The following is a 20,860-nucleotide window of genomic DNA, read 5'->3' as shown; positions in this document are numbered from 1 at the left end:
GCACTGAGCAAGTTGCCATCCACATTATTGTAAGAAATTCCCAGCCGGTACGCCGTACCGCCGGGCCGTTCACAATACTGCATTCCGCTGGCTTCGTTCTGTTTGAGGGGAGGAGAGCGCAGCGCCTCTCCTGCCCCTCAATTCTCTTGGATGCCCAGTCTAACTCTCCATCGGTGGCGGCGCGGTCAATCTGAATAAGGCACCGGTTTACTAGCCAATCAGAGCTCATGGACCAGCAGCCGCGGCTCCTGATTGGCTGCCGGTCCGCGAGCTCTGATTGGCTAACGAACCGGCGCATCATTTCAGATTGACCCCGTCGCCGTTGTTGAGTGAGACCGGGCATCAAAGAGAATTGAGGGGCAAGAGAGACGCTATGCTGCGCTCTCCGCCCCTCACATAGAAGAAACAGAGCCAGCGGTAAGGGGTGGGGGGCAATGAGCGCACAGTGGGACAATGTATATCTGCCACAGGGGGGCATTGTATATCTGGCACTGTGGGGGAGTTGTATACCTGGCACAGTGGGGGCATTGTATATCTGACACAGTGGGGGCATTGTATATCTGGCACTGTGGGGGCAATGTATATCTGGCACTGTGGGGGCAATGTATATCTGACACAGTGGGGGCATTGCATATCTGGCACTGTGGGGGCATTGCATATCTGGCACTGTGGGGGCATTGCGTATCTGGCACTGTGGGGGCATTGCGTATCTGGCACTGTGGGGGCATTGCATATCTGGCACTGTGGGGGCATTGTATATCTGGCACAATGGGGGCAATGTATCTCTGGCACTGTGGGGGCATTGTATATCTGACACAGTGGGGGCATTGTATATCTGGCACTGTGTGGGCATTGCATATCTGGCACTGTGGGGGCATTGCATATCTGGCACAGTGGGGGCAATGTATCTCTGGCACTGTGGGGGCATTGTATATCTAGCACAGTGGGGGCATTGTATATTTGGCACTGAGGGGGCAATGTTACTTCATCATTGGGCATTGTGTATGTATATTATATATGTATATTATACACACAATGTCCAGTGATAAAGTAATATGTTGCTCAGAGTCTGGCCCTGCCCCCGATCCCAATTCCCACATTGTAAACAAAAATGCAGGCTTTTGCGCATGAACTAGTCATATAAATAGTTTTCGCCATCGAATACTTTTGATGTGATGGTTAGTAACCATTGCATCGAAAGTTTCAATGGTGGAGCATTGCCATCATATGATGTTTTACTTTCGATGTCCATCCCTACTAATTACTAAAGGTAATAGTTGGTGGCGTGGATAGTAGAGGAACTATCCCGCTGGCCTAGCTCCTCCCCCTTGCGTCGTAACTCCTCCCCCTTACGGAAAAGGTCCCTTAGCCCACTTGATTCTAGCATCTACCCACCACGGTTGGTCCCTTAGCCCACTTGATTTTAGCATCTACCCACCACTCATACCCCACAAGCAGCACGTGCATAGGAATTACAGCTGACGTCATGCCAGTAAGGGAAGAGGCGTCAAACCCGACGAAGCGCTTACACAATCTGACCAATCAGGTGAGGTATCTTATCCTACCCAACGAGCGGCAGCAGAGAGCGTCCAATCACGCTACCTCTTTCATGCTCACTCCAGGAAGTGCTTGTGAATGAGAGTTACTGGCAGGAAGAGAGTGGGTGAGCGTGCTGCGAGTTCCTACTTCCACCTGGCTGAGTGTGAGCAGCATCTATGAGCTGGCTGGTATGTACTCCCACACTGGCCGCCTTAATGGGCCACAGGGGCGTCAGAGTTGATGCCTGGATCTTATACGGCAGAGATGGGCAAAGGACTTATACTGCTGCTGTGAAGCTCCCGTCCCAGTTATCCTGGGAGGGGAGCACTGCTGCTTGCCAGTACAGGGGGTTTCATTATTATTCCTATTATTACATTCCACTGATGGGATTACTTTGTTGATACAGCACCGCTGTGTACAATGCATGTCTCACATCCCAGAGTGATGTTTAAATGGTATCAGTGTAAAAATGGACCGGTTTAAAACTAGCCCACAAAATATATTCATAGTCGTGCATTTTTTATTTTGAGATTATACATACTATAAAGACTGTGATGACTCACTGGCAGATTGTTGTTATCAACTTGTATATAATAAATTGCTTGGCCCCATTCTGTAGACTAGTTTTAATCAATTATTAAGACCGAAAAAGGGAATGACAGAAATAGCTTTTAAACTAGACATACCATACTATCTCTTTAAATGGGACGCTTAAGGATTACACAGGTTCTGTGGCTTGCTGACTTCAAGCATGAGTTTCACCTGGTTTTAATCAGCCACAGAACCTGTGTAATTCACGAGTGTCCCAGTATACAGGGATAGTATGGTAAGCCTATCTACAGTGGTCACCACTGGAATCTCTCACGAGCAGGGCCCTCTCCCCTCTTGTGCTTTTCCTTCCTTGATTTACACAGTCGTCTTCCTTCTGCCAACAACGGCACCAAACCTTTCGGCTCTGCTGTCATGCTGCTCATTTGGGCCTTATAACTGCTTATGTTTATAAACCTTGCCCATGTCCTGCAGTGTTTTGTACTGTAAAGGTGCATACACACGGAGAGATTTTGACTGAGAGATTTTGACTGAGAGATTTCCCTTGAACTGGCAGTAGGAGATTTTGACTAACTTTACTAGAGATTTTGTCTAACTATGCAAGAGATTTTGGCTATGGGAGATTTTGGCTATGGGAGATTTTGACTATCTCATTTAAATAAGGGGATGAGTGGGGGAGTGTCATATATAGGACGATTTTACAGGGTGGCCGGTATTTAAATAGCTAAAAGTTTTTTTAAAAAATTGCGTGGGGTACCTCCCCCTATGTATAACCAGCCTCGGGCTCTTTGAGCCAGTCCTGGTTGTTAAAATACAGAGGAAAAAATGAGTAGAGTTCCCCCATATTTAGACAACCAGCACCGGGCTCTGCGTCCGGTCCTGGTTTAAAAAATACGGGGGACAAAAGACATAGGGGTCCCCCGTATTTTTAAAACCAGCACCGGGCTCCACTAGCCAGGGAGATAATGCCACAGCGGGGGGACACTTTTATATTGGTCCCTGCGGCCGTGTCATTACCCCCCCAACTAGTCACCCCTGGCCGGGGGAAAACTGGAGGAGTGAGGACCCCTTAAATCAAGGGGTCCCCCCCTCCAGCCACCCAAGGGCCAGGGGTGAAGCCCGAGGCTGTCGTCGTGTGTCCCCCCCCCCCCCCCCCCCCCATCCGTGGGCGGTGGATGTGAGGCTGATAGCCTTTCAAAATGACCTAAAAAGAATATTGTCTTTTGCTGTGGAACTACAAGTCCCAGCAAGCCTCCCCCGCATGCTGGTACTTGGAAAACCACAAGTACCAGCATGCGGGGAAATAACGGACCCGCTGGTTCCTGTAGTTCCACAACAAAAGAAATACCCAAATTAAAACACAACGCACACACCGTGAAAGTAAAACTTTATTTAAACACACTTACACACTCACACATACTTACCTACATCCCACGCCGCCAATCACGTCCCCTTGTCCAGTAGAATCCAATAGGGGTACCTGTAAAAAAAAAAAAAAAAAAGCATCCCCTTTTTACACATTACGGCAGACAGCGTCCCCTTTTTACACATTACGGCAAACGGCGCACCCATTTTACACATTATGGCAGACAGCGCACCCATTTTACACATTACGGCAGACAGCGCACCCATTTTACACATTACGGCAGACAGCGTCGCCTTTTTACACATTACGGCAAACAGCGAACCCATTTTACACATTACGGCAGACAGCGCACCCATTTTACACATTACGGCAGACAGCGCACCCATTTTACACATTACGGCAGACAGCGCACCCATTTTACACATTACGGCAGACAGCGCACCCATTGTACACATTACGACAGCCAGCACTTCATACCCAGCCAATTCTACACACACACACACACACACACACACACACACACACACACACACACACACACACACACTTTAAACAACAGCTCTGCACATTCTGTCTAAAATATTCCCCCCACACGCAGCGGCTCCCAGCAGACTTGCCTGGCACCCCCTCACTGTGCAGCCACGGACCTGATACTAATGTGCGCCGCCCGCCCGGCTACAGGGACGCACCCGGCGCCATCTCCCACTGTGCAGCCATCTTTCCCCCACGGACCTGACACTAATGTGTGCCCCCCGCCCGGCTACAGGTACGCACCCGGGCCATCTTTCCCCCACGGACCTCACACTAAAATGTGCGCCGCCCGCCCGGCTACAGGGACCCTCCCCGGTGCTGACACTACAGAGCAGCATCTTCCCCCTCTCCCCACCTCCCGGACAGACTGGAGCCGTGTTCATACTTAACGTATTTAGGAGTGTCTGGAGCTCCGGAACGCTGCTGTGCTGCTGGCTCTTCCCTCGTCTCCGCGCACTGTGACTGAGGTAACTAAATGGGTGGCGGGGAGTGGCTATGCTTAATGAGATCACTATCGCTGGGAAAAATCGCTTGTGCAAACAAAATATGAGCGATTTTAACTAACTTTTACAGCGACATAGTCTAAATTGACTTGCTTGCACAGTCTATTTTTACCAGCGATAGCGACCTGGCGGGGACGCGCATCGCTATCGCTGCCTGTGTACACACGGAGCGATATGCACTTACTTTCTGAGCGATTTTGACTATATAGTCAAAATCGCTCTGCTGTATCGCTCCGTGTGTATGCACCTTAAGTCACTTTTTTTCTTCTTGTTGTGTTCCTAGTGCTCCTGTTTATGTACTTTGTAAGGTGATGCACACCACTTGTGACTCCATACAAAGGATTATATTTAAATATAATTATACACAAGTATTTTGGACCCATCAGTTGCTAGTTATTGACCAGGTGCTGCAGGGTTGTTTCATCTATTTCCCCTTCTTTCCCATCTCCCTCCCGCCTTTCTGCCTACCCCTTTTCCTCTGCCGTCTGTTTGTGTCACCTTTTTCCCTGTGTATCTCTCTCTCCCCCTTTCTCTTGTTTTCCCTTGTCTTTCTGAAACCTGCCCTTTTTTCTTCTCTTTCCTTCTTACACTCTCTGGGTGCCCCCGTGCTTCTGTCTTGAAGGGTATACTTATCACCAGCAGAAGGTTGCTGTCTACATTGTCCAGCGTATTTTTTCCAGATACATAGATTCAATTTACTATAATATGTATATAACACTAGTATATTTGACTCGGTATATGCTTGCTTACATCGGTCTGCCACCCACATCGTCCCATTCCCTTCCTCCTGCCGCTCCATTTTTACTCCTTCCCAGTGGGTCCGCCTATCCTCTCCCACTACGCTAGGACCTGTACCATTGCTCCCTGCTGGGGAGCCATTAGAGGAGTTGCACGTATGCGTTTGTGGGATTGTTTTATAGCTGTGTGTCTAAAAAATGGGAGTGCTTTCAGTCTCTGTAATGTTTTGTCCTTAATGGCAGCTACTACTTATACAATCCTCAAGTCGCATTTTCCAGAGATATATTACCTAAACAAAGAACAAGGGAGCGCACATAGTGAAGCATGTATCAATAGGACGCTGATATTAACACTTTTTTTTTTCTTGATATTTATGCTTATCTGATATCGTCCAGGTGCCTCACAAGTTTCTTTCCCAAATCGCTAACCTACTAATAGTGTGCAGTCTTGAAAATTATTGTTCCAGTAGTGCATTAACTTTATGCAAGTGACCTTTTATTAAAAAACACTAAAATATGTTCACAAGAAACAAAGTGAACAAGCTTATCTGATCAACAATAGCAGGTGCAAAAGTTCCTAGCAATATGGATCAGGACAATCCAAAATCATCAAATTCCAGGTTGCTGCAATCGATACTTATAATAAAGTTGTAATGGTTGTGTCTGTACATAGAATTTTTTTTGGGAGAAATGTACTCCTTGGGTCTAATAATGGAATTTCTAGTTAAACAATGTGGTCACAAACCATGTTGCGACCCAAATCTAGGAATAACTTAATTATAGCTTGTGCCAGCTGTTCTCCTAAGTGCTTTACAACAAATGTGTTGGTAACTGTCATACCTATTTAAGCAAAGTTGCTGTTATCTGTAGACCAGATAGCATACCCAAAGTTTATCACTAATGTGATAGCTATTTTCATGATTAATTTGAGCAATAGAGTAGGACCTGCAGTATAGTGGGATGGATATAGATATATATATATAAAATATATTCTCTCAAGGATGGACGTGGCACTCGCGGCATAGCAAACTAATATCACACACTAAATGTGGTTTGCAAACCACATTTAGTGTGTGATATTAGTTTGCTATGCCGCGAGTGCCACGTCCTTCCTTGCTGCACATACTTTAAAACGGGGGCACTGGCTAATGTGCAATCAGCTTTGTGGAGTGCCCTACCTGCATCCGGAGAAAAAAATAAATATATAATATTTATTTTTATTTGGCAGGAAAATCCAACTACAGATTAAACTATATATTAATCACTACTCAGGCAGCTTATCTTGACTCTTGAAGTTTTAGTATACATGTCAACCCAGTAGATAGCGCACCAGGATAAATACTACATATCATAGAATCACGGGTCATGTTACTTGCAACCTTTCGGTGTTACTGTAGATTAATAGCACGTACACACTATGCAATATCGCATACAATCCGGCTGATATCGTCCGGTTCGTTGCGATATTGTATAGTGTGTACGCATGATGCAGGATATGATGTGCGCTCCCGCAAATCGTCTCCTGCATTGCACGTCAGACCTGCGATATTGCTTACAGGGGTCATGCTGCGGAGTGCAGCATGGCCTCGCTCCTCCCCGCCAAAATACCCCCCGCCGCAGCCAACATCGGCAAGTGTGTATGCACTTGCCAATGTCGGATCCCATTGCGGACGACATTGCATGGTTTGCGATGTCGTCCTACTGTGTACGGAGCTTAAGTAGCAATGGATTTGTGATCTACAAGATAATATTTGTTTGACTAAGGTGAACTTTGACTGGACTGTGAGATTGATTGCTCCTTGAATTGGATTTTGTTGTTTACATAAGCAATAATCCACAGTTTTCTATAATTTTTTTTTTTTTATGTGTACTGTTGCAGGGACATATGCTCTGGGCAGGTGTAGATCTCAGGACCAGCTGCTTTTCCCATGGGATGCTGTATGTGGCTTGCTCACAAGTTATTAGCCCCAAGCAGAAGGAAAAACTGCAAATATTGTTTACAAAGACATTTTGTGATCAATAGGGTCAATTCTATTCAGCGACAGTTGAATAGCGCCGGGAGTTAGTTCTGGGCACTATTCAATACAGCGCCAAGTGACAACAATTGTCGGTAATTCTACTCTCACCCCCGGGGGATGAGAGAAGAAACCCAACAAAAGTGCTGCTGCGCAGCCGGCGCAAGGCTGATTCTGTCGGGAATCAACTCCCCGCCGCGATGGTAAGTTGGAGAATGCCCGTTCTCCCGACAAAACAACCTGTTAAGTCGGCGAGAACGGGCATTCGCCGACTTAACATGAGCTGAATTGAATAGCGACGGGAGCTAACTCGCTGCCAGCGTCAAACAATGAAATAGCTTGACGGGAGCTGCGGCTGCAATAAAAGAGTTGAATTCCCCCGTCAGAGAGGCATTACCTCGACACATGGCCATAATATGCATCTATTCAACGACAGTTGAATAGAATTGACCCCAATGTGTACAATAAAAACTATAAATCACAATATTGGATGCCACTACCGTCTTTATAAAATTAGTTCTGCTGAGCAGTAAAATACATTCACGCGAGCGAAGCCACGGGCAAACACTAGTAGTAAATTAAGTGGAAGGGTCAGAAAGTGACCATTTTGTAGCATCTATTTATGTAAACATTAAGGGCTTTATGTGTTTTTTTTTTTTAAATAAGTGGTTAAATACTGTAAATATGTGTGGATCAACTAAACGCTGGGCATGGCGTAAGTATACATGGAAGAAAAATTACAGGAGCACACCCTAGGCACGCACCAAGCACTGCTAATAATAGTAAACTCTGCAATTTAACATAGAGCTAAAATGAGGCCAACATATATGGGCCCACCCACAGCGTCCAGGTGACCTTATTATCAGGTGGGTCCCTAATATTAAGATGCATATTATGGCCATGTGTCGATGTAATGCCTCTCTGACGGGGGAATTCAACTCTTTTATTGCAGCCGCAGCTCCCGTCAAGCTATTTAATTGTTTGACGCTGGCAGCGAGTGCCATGGGCACCCATTATTTCTGCTCTCACCTTTTGGGTGCCCACACACAGCATGCCTAGTAGTTTGCACGAGTTTACTGCTGCATTTGAGCATGACATGTGCTATAAGTAATGGGCGCTCAGTAACTTGTGCCCAGTGGCACAAACAACTGAATATCGCCCTACATTTTAGATGGCAGCTGTAGGCGCAAGAAAACATTTGAAGCTTCAAGCAGATCGTGGCCCAACCTATGAAGATGCCAGCCCAAATCATTTAATTTGGGACCACCAACCTATGTGTGCTGTGGCACCCAGCTTGGGAACAACTTCAGTAAGGGCCCTTTGCTTGATATGTTCTAGTAAAATTTCACAGTGTGCTCCCAAACACCCATGTTCTTCTTGCCTTTTGTCGATAATTGTGCAGTAGGCTGAGGAATCAGCCCTATACCCTTTACAGTGGTACTTAAATTTAATATTTTAATTACAATTTTGCATGAATCTCTATGCAATCATATAGGTATTTAATATGAAAAAACCTCAAACATCTTTGGGGTGGTGGATTAGTATCCCAGTACCATTCATCTATGGGTTTGCGTGCCTCAAGATCTATACTGCTTACAAAAATACAACATTTAATGTAAATGTAGATAGTGATAAATAAAAAAAAAAAAAAAAAAGTTGGTTCCCGCTTGGACTGGCCAATAGCAATGTTCACTTCAAAGGCACACTTTCTTTTCATCTTGGAATCTAGTTTTAATATAGAAATGTTTTTAATGGGGTTGAGCACGCAGTAATCCATAATACAGGTGCTGGTGATGTTAATATTAACAACCACAAAAGTTAAATGAAAGCGAGCGTCTCTTCAGAATTTATAAAAAGGGATTACAGGATTAAAGAAATGAGGAGTCTTCATGTAATTAGAAAAGTAAGCTAATATTTTTGTATGACACGTTACGTTGTGTACGGAAAGAGATGGGACAGTATGCAGCGCACAGAGTCAGCAATGTGAAGTTATCTTTGGCAGTTGTTTCTTATCTTCATTGGCTCAGTCCTTCTAAACCAAACAGAAAATATTAGATTTTGTAGGAGACCGGGTTTAAGGCTGAGAGTGCATTAACCTTTTCTCCCAGGGCGGTTATTTAAAACATGTGCATCTTCTTGCTCCCATGGTCTGAATTGGTGATTTCTTTAATGGTGGATAATATTTCAGTATGCATAATACAAAAACTAATATAAGTTTGTGCCAGGTTCTGTGTATGAGAGGCACGTTTTTACCTTCTCCGCGTGGTTGGCCATGATGCGGTCATGTGACCGGCACACAGGATCCCGGCGGTCACCATGCCGACGCGGGATCCCGAGTGCTCAAACCCAACCTATTTGGCCAATCTCTGATCTATTATTCTACTAATGCAACACAATGGAATGGAATAACGATGACTAACTCATATAGGAAATGCTACACATGAGTATGCAAACATAAAGGAAAATCTACGCTATAGTCAAATGTCCCTTTACCTTAATTGTGGTGCTTTCTATTCTGTGCTGCTGGGGCCAATGGCAAAATGGGGGCCCCATAGAGGTAAACCCAATTTCTCTAACATCCTAAGTGGATGCTGGGGACTCCGTCAGGACCATGGGGATTAGCGGCTCCGCAGGAGACAGGGCACAAAAATAAAGCTTTAGGACTAGGTGGTGTGCACTGGCTCCTCCCCCTATGACCCTCCTCCAAGCCTCAGTTAGGTTTTTGTGCCCGTCCGAGCAGGGTGCAATCTAGGTGGCTCTCCTAAAGAGCTGCTTAGAAAAAGTTTTTAGGTTTTTTATTTTCAGTGAGTCCTGCTGGCAACAGGCTCACTGCATCGAGGGACTTAGGGGAGAGAATTTCAACTCACTTGCGTGCAGGATGGATTGGATTCTTAGGCTACTGGACACCATTAGCTCCAGAGGGTGTCGGAACACAGGTCTCACCCTGGGGTTCGTCCCGGAGCCGCGCCGCCGACCCCCCTTACAGATGCTGAAGATTGAAGGTCCGGAAACAGGCGGCAGAAGGCTCTTCAGTCTTCATGAAGGTAGCGCACAGCACTGCAGCTGTGCGCCATTGTTGTCACACACTTAACACCAAGCGGTCACGGAGGGTGCAGGGCGCTGCTGGGGGCGCCCTGGGCAGCAATATTTAATACCTTTATGGCAAAAGAATACATCACATATAGCCATTGAGGCTATATGTATGTATTTAACCCATGCCAGATATCTAAAACTCCGGGAGAAAAGCCCGCCGAAATAGGGGGCGGGGCTTATTCTCCTCAGCACACAGCGCCATTTTCCTGCTCCGCTCCGCTGTGAGGAAGGCTCCCAGGACTCTCCCCTGCACTGCACTATAGAAACAGGGTAAAACAGAGAGGGGGGGCATTTTTTGGCGATATTTTGATATATTTAAGCTGCTATAAGGAACAACACTTATATAAGGTTGTTCCCATATATATTATAGCGCTTGGGTGTGTGCTGGCAAACTCTCCCTCTGTCTCCCCAAAGGGCTAGTGGGGTCCTGTCTTCGATAAGAGCATTCCCTGTGTGTCTGCTGTGTGTCGGTACGTGTGTGTCGACATGTATGAGGACGATGTTGGTGTGGAGGCAGAGCAATTGCCGATAATGGTGATGTCACCCCCCAGGGAGTCGACACCGGAATGGATGGCTTTGTTTATGGAATTACGTGATAATGTCAGCACATTACAAAAATCAGTTGACGACATGAGACGGCCGGCAAACCAGTTAGTACCTGCCCAGGCGTCTCAGACACCGTCAGGGGCTGTAAAGCGCCCTTTACCTCAGTCGGTCGACCCAGACACAGACACTGAATCTAGTGTCGACGGTGATGAAACAAACGTATTTTCAAGTAGGGCCACACGTTATATGATCACGGCAATGAAGGAGGCTTTGCATATCTCTGATACTGCAAGTACCACAAAAAGGGGTATTATGTGGGGGGTGAAAAAACTACCTGTAGTTTTTCCTGAATCAGAGGAATTAAATGATGTATGTGATGAAGCGTGGGTTAACCCAGATAGAAAAATGCTAATTTCAAAAAAGTTATTAGCATTATACCCTTTCCCGCCAGAGGTTAGGGCGCGCTGGGAAACACCCCCTAGGGTGGATAAGGCGCTCACACGCTTATCAAAACAAGTGGCGTTACCGTCTCCTGATACGGCCGCCCTCAGGGATCCAGCTGATAGGAGACTGGAAACTACCCTAAAAAGTATATACACACATACTGGTGTTATACTGCGACCAGCCATCGCCTCAGCCTGGATGTGCAGTGCTGGGGTCGTCTGGTTGGATTCCCTGACTGAAAATATTGATACCCTGGATAGGGACAGTATTTTATTGACTATAGAGCAATTAAAGGATGCTTTCCTTTATATGCGAGATGCTCAGAGAGATATTTGCACTCTGGCATCGAGAGTAAATGCGATGTCCATATCTGCCAGAAGGAGTTTATGGACGCGACAGTGGTCAGGTGATGCGGATTCCAAACGACATATGGAAGTATTGCCGTATAAAGGGGAGGAATTATTTGGCGTCGGTCTATCGGATCTGGTGGCCACGGCAACTGCCGGAAAATCCACCTTTTTACCTCAGACCCCCTCCCAACAGAAAAAGACACCGTCTTTTCAGCCGCAGTCCTTTCGGTCCTATAAGAACAAGCGGACAAAAGGACAGTCATATCTGCCTCGGGGCAGAGGAAGGGGTAAGAGAGGGCAGCAAGCAGCCCCTGCCCAGGAACAGAAGCCCTCTCAGGGTTCTGCAAAGCCCTCAGCATGACGCTGGGGCCTTACAAGCGCACTCAGGAGCGGTGGGGGGTCGACTCAAGAATTTCAGCGCACAGTGGGCTTGCTCACAGGTGGACCCCTGGATCCTGCAGGTAGTATCTCAGGGTTACAGGTTGGAATTCGAGAAGTCTCCCCCTCGCAGGTTCCTAAAGTCTGCTTTGCCAACGTCTCCCTCAGACAGGGCGACGGTATTGGAAGCCATTCACAAGCTGTTTTCTCAGCAGGTGATAGTCAAGGTACCCCTCCTACAACAGGGAAAGGGGTATTACTCCACGCTATTTGTGGTACCGAAGCCGGACGGCTCGGTAAGACCTATTCTAAATCTGAAATCTTTGAACCTGTACATACAAAAATTCAAGTTCAAGATGGAGTCACTCAGAGCAGTGATAGCGAATCTGGAAGAAGGGGACTTTATGGTGTCCCTGGACATAAAGGATGCTTACCTGCATGTCCCAATTTGCCCTTCACATCAAGGGTACCTCAGGTTCGTGGTGCAAAACTGTCATTATCAGTTTCAGACGCTGCCGTTTGGATTGTCCACGGCACCTCGGGTCTTTACCAAGGTAATGGCCGAAATGATGATTCTTCTGCGAAGAAGAGGCGTATTAATTATCCCTTACTTGGACGATCTCCTGATAAGGGCAAGGTCCAGAGAACAGCTGGAGGACGGAGTAGCACTAACCCGACTAGTGCTGCAACAACACGGGTGGATTCTGAATTTTCCAAAATCTCAGTTGACCCCGACAACACGTCTGCTGTTCCTGGGAATGATTCTGGACACGGTTCAGAAAAAGGTGTTTCTTCCGGAGGAGAAAGCCAGGGAGTTATCCGAACTTGTCAGGAACCTCCTAAAACCAGGGAAAGTGTCTGTGCATCAATGCACAAGAGTCCTGGGAAAGATGGTGGCTTCTTACGAAGCGATTCCATTCGGCAGATTCCACGCACAAACTTTTCAGTGGGATCTGCTGGACAAATGGTCCGGATCACATCTGCAGATGCATCAGCGGATAACCTTAATCGCCACGGACAAGGGTATCTCTTCTGTGGTGGTTGCAGAGTGCTCATCTGTTAGAGGGCCGCAGATTCGGCATACAGGACTGGGTCCTGGTGACCACGGATGCCAGTCTGAGAGGCTGGGGAGCGGTCACACAGGGAAGAAACTTCCAGGGAGTATGGTCAAGCCTGGAGATGTCTCTTCACATAAATATACTGGAGCTAAGAGCGATTTACAATGCTCTAAGTCTGGCAAAACCCCTGCTTCAGGGTCAGCCGGTGTTGATCCAGTCGGACAACATCACGGCAGTCGCCCATGTAAACAGACAGGGCGGCACAAGAAGCAGGACAGCAATGGCAGAAGCTGCAAGGATTCTTCGCTGGGCGGAAGATCATGTGATAGCACTGTCAGCAGTATTCATTCCGGGAGTGGACAACTGGGAAGCAGACTTCCTCAGCAGACACGATCTACACCCGGGAGAGTGGGGACTTCATCCAGAAGTCTTCCACATGATTGTGAACCGTTGGGAAAAACCAATGGTGGATATGATGGCGTCCCGCCTCAACAAAAAACTGGACAGGTATTGCGCCAGGTCAAGAGACCCTCAGGCAATAGCTGTGGACGCTCTGGTAACACCGTGGGTGTTCCAGTCAGTGTATGTGTTCCCTCCTCTGCCTCTCATACCAAAAGTACTGAGAATTATACGGCAAAAGGGAGTAAGAACGATACTAGTGGCTCCGGATTGGCCAAGAAGAACTTGGTACCCGGAACTTCAAGAGATGCTCACGGAGGATCCGTGGCCTCTACCTCTAAGACGGGACCTGCTTCAACAGGGACCGTGTCTATTCCAAGACTTACCGTGGCTGCGTTTGACGGCATGGCGGTTGAACGCCGAATTCTAAGGGAAAAAGGCATTCCGGAAGAGGTCATTCCTACACTGGTAAAAGCCAGGAAGGAGGTGACTGCACAACATTATCACCGCATTTGGAGAAAATATGTTGCGTGGTGTGAGGCCAGGAAGGCCCCCACGGAGGAATTTCAACTGGGTCGATTCCTACATTTCCTGCAAACAGGATTGTCTATGGGCCTCAAATTGAAGTCCATTAAGGTTCAAATTTCGGCCCTGTCGATTTTCTTCCAGAAAGAATTGGCTTCAGTTCCTGAAGTCCAGACTTTTGTAAAAGGAGTACTACATATACAGCCCCCGGTTGTGCCCCCAGTGGCACCGTGGGATCTTAATGTAGTCTTGGATTTTCTCAAATCCCATTGGTTTGAGCCGCTCAAATCGGTGGAGTTGAAGTATCTTACATGGAAAGTAACCATGCTACTGGCCCTGGCTTCAGCCAGGAGAGTATCAGAATTGGCGGCTTTATCATATAAGAGCCCATATCTGATTTTCCATACGGACAGGGCAGAACTGCGGACGCGTCCTCATTTTCTGCCTAAGGTGGTGTCAGCGTTTCACCTGAACCAGCCTATTGTGGTGCCTGCGGCTACTAACGATTTGGAGGATTCCAAGTTGTTGGACGTGGTCCGGGCATTGAAAATATATATTTCAAGAACGGCGGGAGTCAGAAAGTCTGACTCACTGTTTATATTGTATGCACCCAACAAGATGGGTGCTCCTGCTTCTAAGCAGACGATTGCTCGTTGGATTTGTAGCACAATTCAACTTGCACATTCTGTGGCAGGCTTGCCACAACCTAAATCTGTCAAGGCCCATTCCACAAGGAAAGTGGGCTCATCCTGGGCGGCTGCCCGGGGGGTCTCGGCATTACAACTCTGCCGAGCTGCTACTTGGTCAGGGGCAAACACGTTTGCAAAATTCTACAAATTTGATACCCTGGCTGAGGAGGACCTTGAGTTCTCTCATTCGGTGCTGCAGAGTCATCCGCACTCTCCCGCCCGTTTGGGAGCTTTGGTATAATCCCCATGGTCCTGACGGAGTCCCCAGCATCCACTTAGGACGTTAGAGAAAATAAGAATTTACTTACCGATAATTCTATTTCTCATAGTCCGTAGTGGATGCTGGGCGCCCATCCCAAGTGCGGATTGTCTGCAATACTTGTACATAGTTATTGTTACAAACAAATTCGGGTTGTTATTGTTGTGAGCCGTCTGTTCAGAGGCTCCTACGTTTGTCATACTGTTAACTGGATTCAGATCACAAGTTATACGGTGTGATTGGTGTGGCTGGTATGAGTCTTACCCGGGATTCAATATCCTTCCTTATTGTGTACACTCGTCCGGGCACAGTATCCTAACTGAGGCTTGGAGGAGGGTCATAGGAGGAGGAGCCAGTACACACCACCTAATCCTAAAGCTTTATTTTTGTGCCCTGTCTCCTGCGGAGCCGCTATTCCCCATGGTCCTGACGGAGTCCCCAGCATCCACTACGGACTATGAGAAATAGAATTATCGGTAAGTAAATTCTTATTTTGCACTTTGCGCTACTTTGGTCGCCGCCTCCTGTCTCATTAATCGCTGTGCTTTGTGCTACTAGCACAGTGTTCCCAGCCTGATAGTGATCGATTGGCGGTGGGGCATTTAATGACAGCAGCTGGATGAACTGATATGAGGAGCATTGCTGAGAGCTCTGGTTGGACTTGTTTTTACTATAGACCTCAACAGGCTCATACTTCAGTGATATCACTAGTTCCTAGTAAGTGAATAGGCTCGATATTATCCTATTAAAATGTCTTCTCTGTGTGTAGGTGAAAGTCCAATTGGAGTCACTGGGCCTGGTTCAGAGTGGTAGCAAAATGAAAAAAGCAAGTAACTGCACCTAGATAACACTGCAGTGGGCAGATACAAAATATGTGTACAGAGAGTTAAGCTGGTACACACTGGCAGATATATCTGTAGTTCAATCCATCTGTAGATATATCTGCCGATGGTGGTTCATACACTAGAAAGATGCACCAATATATCTGCAAATCCCAATGCCGGAATCCCAACACTGATTGGAATGCTGGCATCCTGACACCCGTTAACCAGACCGATACACTGCCGGTCTACCAGGGAAGGGATGGTGGGGGAAGGTTAGGTTTAGGCTGCTGGATTTTAGTTGGGGTTAGGTTCAGGCACTGGAAGGGAGGGTTAGGGATAGGCTATGATGAGGGGGGTTAGGTTTAGGCTGTGGAGAGGGGGGGGGGGGGTGGCGTGTTGGTTTAGGCACAACCGGGAGGGTTAAGCTGCTTGGGTAGGTTCAGGGGGTGTGTATACCTAACTACCCCTGTCTGGCTTCTCATCATCGGGATGCCGCGGTCGGTACTCTGACTGCTGGCATCCCGCCAGCCGCCATTTCAATCCCAACCCATATTGGCCATCTGCTGTGCTATACAGCTGATGCACTATATCGGTAAAAGATGTTCAGACATATTGCTTGTATACACCTGCGGGTCAGCAAAAGATATATTGGGCGATCAAATGATTGGCCAATATATCTTGCAGTATGTAGACATGAGAGGGGCGTGTCCAAACTGAAATCTAAATTGCAGTGTAAAAATAAGGCTGACCAGCATGTGTGGGCTACATGCAGAAGCAGCTAGTATTTACCCTGTATGCAAAAGTAAAAATAAGATTTTACTCACCGGTAAATTTATTTCTCGTAGTCCGTAGTGGATGCTGGGGACTCCGTAAGGACCATGGGGAATAGCGGCTCCGCAGGAGACTGGGCACAGCTAAGAAAGATTTAGGACTACCTGGTGTGCACTGGCTCCTCCCACTATGACCCTCCTCCAGACTTCAGTAAGGATACTGTGCCCGGAAGAGCTGACACAATAAGGAAGGATTTTGAATCCTGGGTAAGACTCATACCAGCCACACCAATCACACCATATAACTCGTGATAATATACCCAGTTAACAGTATGAACTAACAGAGCCTCTCAAAAGATGGCTCAACAATAACCCTTTTAGTTAACAATAACTATATACAAGTATTGCAGACAGTCCGCACTTGGGACGGGCGCCCAGCATCCACTACGGACTACGAGAAATAGATTTACCGGTGAGTAAAATCTTATTTTCTCTGACGTCCTAGTGGATGCTGGGGACTCCGTAAGGACCATGGGGATTATACCAAAGCTCCCAAACGGGCGGGAGAGTGCGGATGACTCTGCAGCACCGAATGAGAGAACTCAAGGTCCTCCTCAGCCAGGGTATCAAATTTGTAGAATTTTGCAAACGTGTTTGCCCCTGACCAAGTAGCAGCTCGGCAAAGTTGTAAAGCCGAGACCCCTCGGGCAGCCGCCCAAGAAGAGCCCACTTTCCTCGTGGAATGGGCTTTTACAGATTTAGGCTGCGGCAGGCCAGCCACAGAATGCGCAAGCTGAATTGTGCTACAAATCCAGCGAGCAATAGTCTGCTTTGAAGCAGGAGCACCCAGCTTGTTGGGTGCATACAGGATAAATAGCGAGTCAGTCTTCCTGACTCCAGCCGTCCTGGAAACATAAATTTTCAAGGCCCTGACTACGTCCAGTAACTTGGAGTCCTCCAAGTCCCTAGTAGCCGCAGGCACCACAATAGGTTGGTTCAAGTGAAAAGCTGATACCACCTTAGGAAGAAACTGGGGACGAGTCCTCAATTCTGCCCTATCCATATGGAAAATCAAATAGGGGCTTTTACATGACAAAGCCGCCAATTCTGACACACGCCTTGCCGAAGCCAAGGCCAAAAGCATGACCACTTTCCACGTGAGATATTTTAAATCCACGGTTTTGAGTGGCTCAAACCAATGTGACTTTAGGAAACCCAACACCACGTTGAGGTGCCACTGGAGGCACAAAAGGAGGCTGAATATGCAGCACTCCCTTGACAAATGTCTGAACTTCAGGCAGTGAAGCCAGTTCTTTTTGGAAGAAAATCTACAGAGCCGAAATCTGGACCTTAATGGAACCCAGTTTTAGGCCCATAGTCACCCCTGACTGTAGGAAGTGCAGAAATCGACCTAGCTGGAATTCCTCCGTTGGGGCCTTCCTGGCCTCACACCACGCAACATATTTTCGCCATATGCGGTGATAATGTTGTACGGTTACATCTTTTCTAGCTTTAATGAGCGTAGGAATGACTTCCTCCGGAATACCCTTTTCTCTGACGTCCTAGTGGATGCTGGGGACTCCGTCAGGACCATGGGGAATAGCGGCTCCGCAGGAGACAGGGCACAAAATTTAAAAGTTTGACCACTAGGTGGTGTGTACTGGCTCCTCCCCCTATGACCCTCCTCCAAGCCTCAGTTAGGTTTTTGTGCCCGTCCGAGCAGGGTGCAATCTAGGTGGCTCTCATAAAGAGCTGCTTAGAGTAAAAGTTTTGATAGTTTTATTATTTTCAGTGAGTCCTGCTGGCAACAGGCTCACTGCAACGAGGGACCTAGGGGAGGAGAAGTGAACTCACCTGCGTGCAGGATGGATTTGCTTCTTAGGCTACTGGACACTAGCTCCAGAGGGACGATCACAGGTACAGCCTGGATGGGTCACCGGAGCCGCGCCGCCGACCCCCTTGCAGATGCCGAAGTAAGAAGAGGTCCAGAAACGGGCGGCTGAAGGCTTTTCAGTCTTCATGAGGTAGCGCACAGCACTGCAGCTGTGCGCCATTGCGCTCAGGCACACTTCACACCGGTGGTCACTGAGGGTGCAGGGCGCTGGGGGGGGGCGCCCTGGGCAGCAATGTTAATACCTTTCTGGCTAAAAAGAATACATCACATATAGTCCATGAGGCTATATGGATGTATTTCACCCCTGCCAGGTCTCAGAAAAACCGGGAGAAGAGCCCGCCGGAATAGGGGGCGGGGCCTATCTCCTCAGCACACAGCGCCATTTTCCTACACAGCTCCGCTGCTATGAAGGCTCCCAGGCTCTCCCCTGCACTGCACTACAGAAACAGGGTAAAAAACAGAGAGGGGGGGCATTTTTTGGCGATATTATATATATTTAAGCAGCTATAAGGAAACAACACTTATATAAGGTTGTTCCTATTGTAACACTGTAGGGGTGCAAGGTGCCTTTTCCTGGGGAATATGGCAGCCCGCAGCAGCTGAGGAACAACACAAGTCCAGTTTCTGGTACAACTGACCCCGGCCAGTTTTATTGAAACAGAAAATAAAACAAACCCCAAAATAAAAATACCTTGCCTGTCCGGCACTAACTAAACATAAGATGTTCCTAACTGTCACTAAACAAAACACAGAGTTCTTCAGTACATACTGTATAGCTTACTTGCATCAGAAAGCGTGTCTCTCACACACAGATCCTGCAGCCTTCCCAGGCAGTCTGCCCATACTAATCAGGTTAGAAGCACTATATCACTCTTACACAGCTGAAACCCTGATTAGCCCTCTGTGAGGCCAAAGACCCGAACTGGGCCCAATGTCTAGAACTCGCCTTATCTCTCTCTCAGAGCCTTTTCCCAGCTTTTACAGCAAACTGAAAAGGTTCAGACAAAACAAAAAGCATTTTTCCTAGAAGTTAACATTTTCTAAAACATGTAAGACAAGAACCTGGGACAAATATACCTGCCCTCAAACACTATCCCAGTGTTCTTGTCACACTATATAATTATAGCGCTTTGGTGTGTGCTGGCAAACTCTCCCTCTGTCTCCCCAAAGGGCTAGTGGGGTCCTGTCTTCTATCAGAGCATTCCCTGTGTGTCTGCTGTGTGTCGGTACGTGTGTGTCGACATGTATGAGGACGATGTTGGTGTGGAGGCGGAGCAATTGCCGGTAATGGTGATGTCACCCCCTAGGGAGTCGACACCGGAATGGATGGCTTTGTTTATGGAATTACGTGATAATGTCAGCACGCTGCAAAAGTCGGTTGACGACATGAGACGACCGGCAAACCAGTTAGTACCTGTACAGGCGTCTCAAACACCGTCAGGGGCTGTAAAACGCCCTTTGCCTCAGTCGGTCGACACAGACACGGACACCTAATCTAGTGTCGACGGTGAAGAAACGAACGTATTTTCCAGTAGGGCCACACGTTATATGATCACGGCAATGAAGGAGGCTTTGCATATCTCTGATACTGCAAGTACCACAAAAAGGGGTATTATGTGGGGTCTGAAAAAACTACCTGTAGTTTTTCCTGAATCAGAGGAATTGAATGACGTGTGTGATGAAGCGTGGGTTACCCCTGATAAAAAACTGCTAATTTCAAAGAAGTTATTGGCGTTATACCCTTTCCCGCCAGAGGTTAGGGCGCGCTGGGAAACACCCCCTAGGGTGGACAAGGCGCTCACACGTTTATCCAAACAAGTGGCGTTACCGTCTCCTGATACGGCCGCCCTCAAGGATCCAGCTGATAGGAGGCTGGAAAATACTCTAAAAAGTATATACACACATACTGGTGTTATACTGCGACCAGCAATCGCCTCAGCCTGGATGTGCAGTGCTGGGGTGGCTTGGTCGGATTCCCTGACTGAAAATATTGATACCCTGGATAGGGACAGTATTTTATTGAAAAGGCCTCAGCATGACGCTGGGACCTTACAAGCGGACTCAGGGGCGGTGGGGGGTCGCCTCAAGAATTTCAGCGCACAGTGGGCTCACTCGCAGGTGGACCCCTGGATCCTGCAGGTAGTATCTCAGGGTTACAGGTTGGAATTCGATAAGTCTCCCCCTCGCCGGTTCCTAAAATCTGCTTTGCCAACGTCTCCCTCAGACAGGGCGACGGTATTGGAAGCAATTCACAAGCTGTATTCTCAGCAGGTGATAATCAAGGTACCCCTTCTACAACAGGGAAAGGGGTATTACTCCACGCTATTTGTGGTACCGAAGCCGGACGGCTCGGTAAGACCTATTCTAAATCTGAAATCTCTGAACCTGTAC

At 47.5% G+C, this 20,860-nt stretch overlaps 1 protein-coding gene across 3 annotated transcripts in view; it reads left to right on the top strand.

Annotated features, from left to right (window-relative positions):
* The first annotated feature begins 1,433 nt into the window (after positions 1 to 1,433).
* The window catches only part of SMIM15 (small integral membrane protein 15), a 67,653-nt gene continuing 48,226 nt past the window's right edge, over positions 1,434 to 20,860 (top strand). Inside the window, exon 1 of one of the 3 annotated variants that reach the window (XM_063962912.1) lies at positions 1,434 to 1,546. The gene's annotated coding sequence lies outside the window, so the exon portion shown is untranslated. Of the gene's footprint in view, positions 1,547 to 1,568; positions 1,728 to 2,299; positions 2,366 to 20,860 lie in introns of those variants that run through there. The other 2 variants (XM_063962902.1, XM_063962921.1) reach the window with 2 other exon arrangements.

The sequence above is a fragment of the Pseudophryne corroboree genome, chromosome 1, assembly GCF_028390025.1.
Source record: "Pseudophryne corroboree isolate aPseCor3 chromosome 1, aPseCor3.hap2, whole genome shotgun sequence".
In the NCBI taxonomy this organism is placed as follows: Eukaryota; Metazoa; Chordata; class Amphibia; order Anura; family Myobatrachidae; genus Pseudophryne; species Pseudophryne corroboree.
The sequence above is the reverse complement of the archived record's forward strand: the minus strand, read 5'-3'. Positions and strand labels throughout refer to the sequence as shown.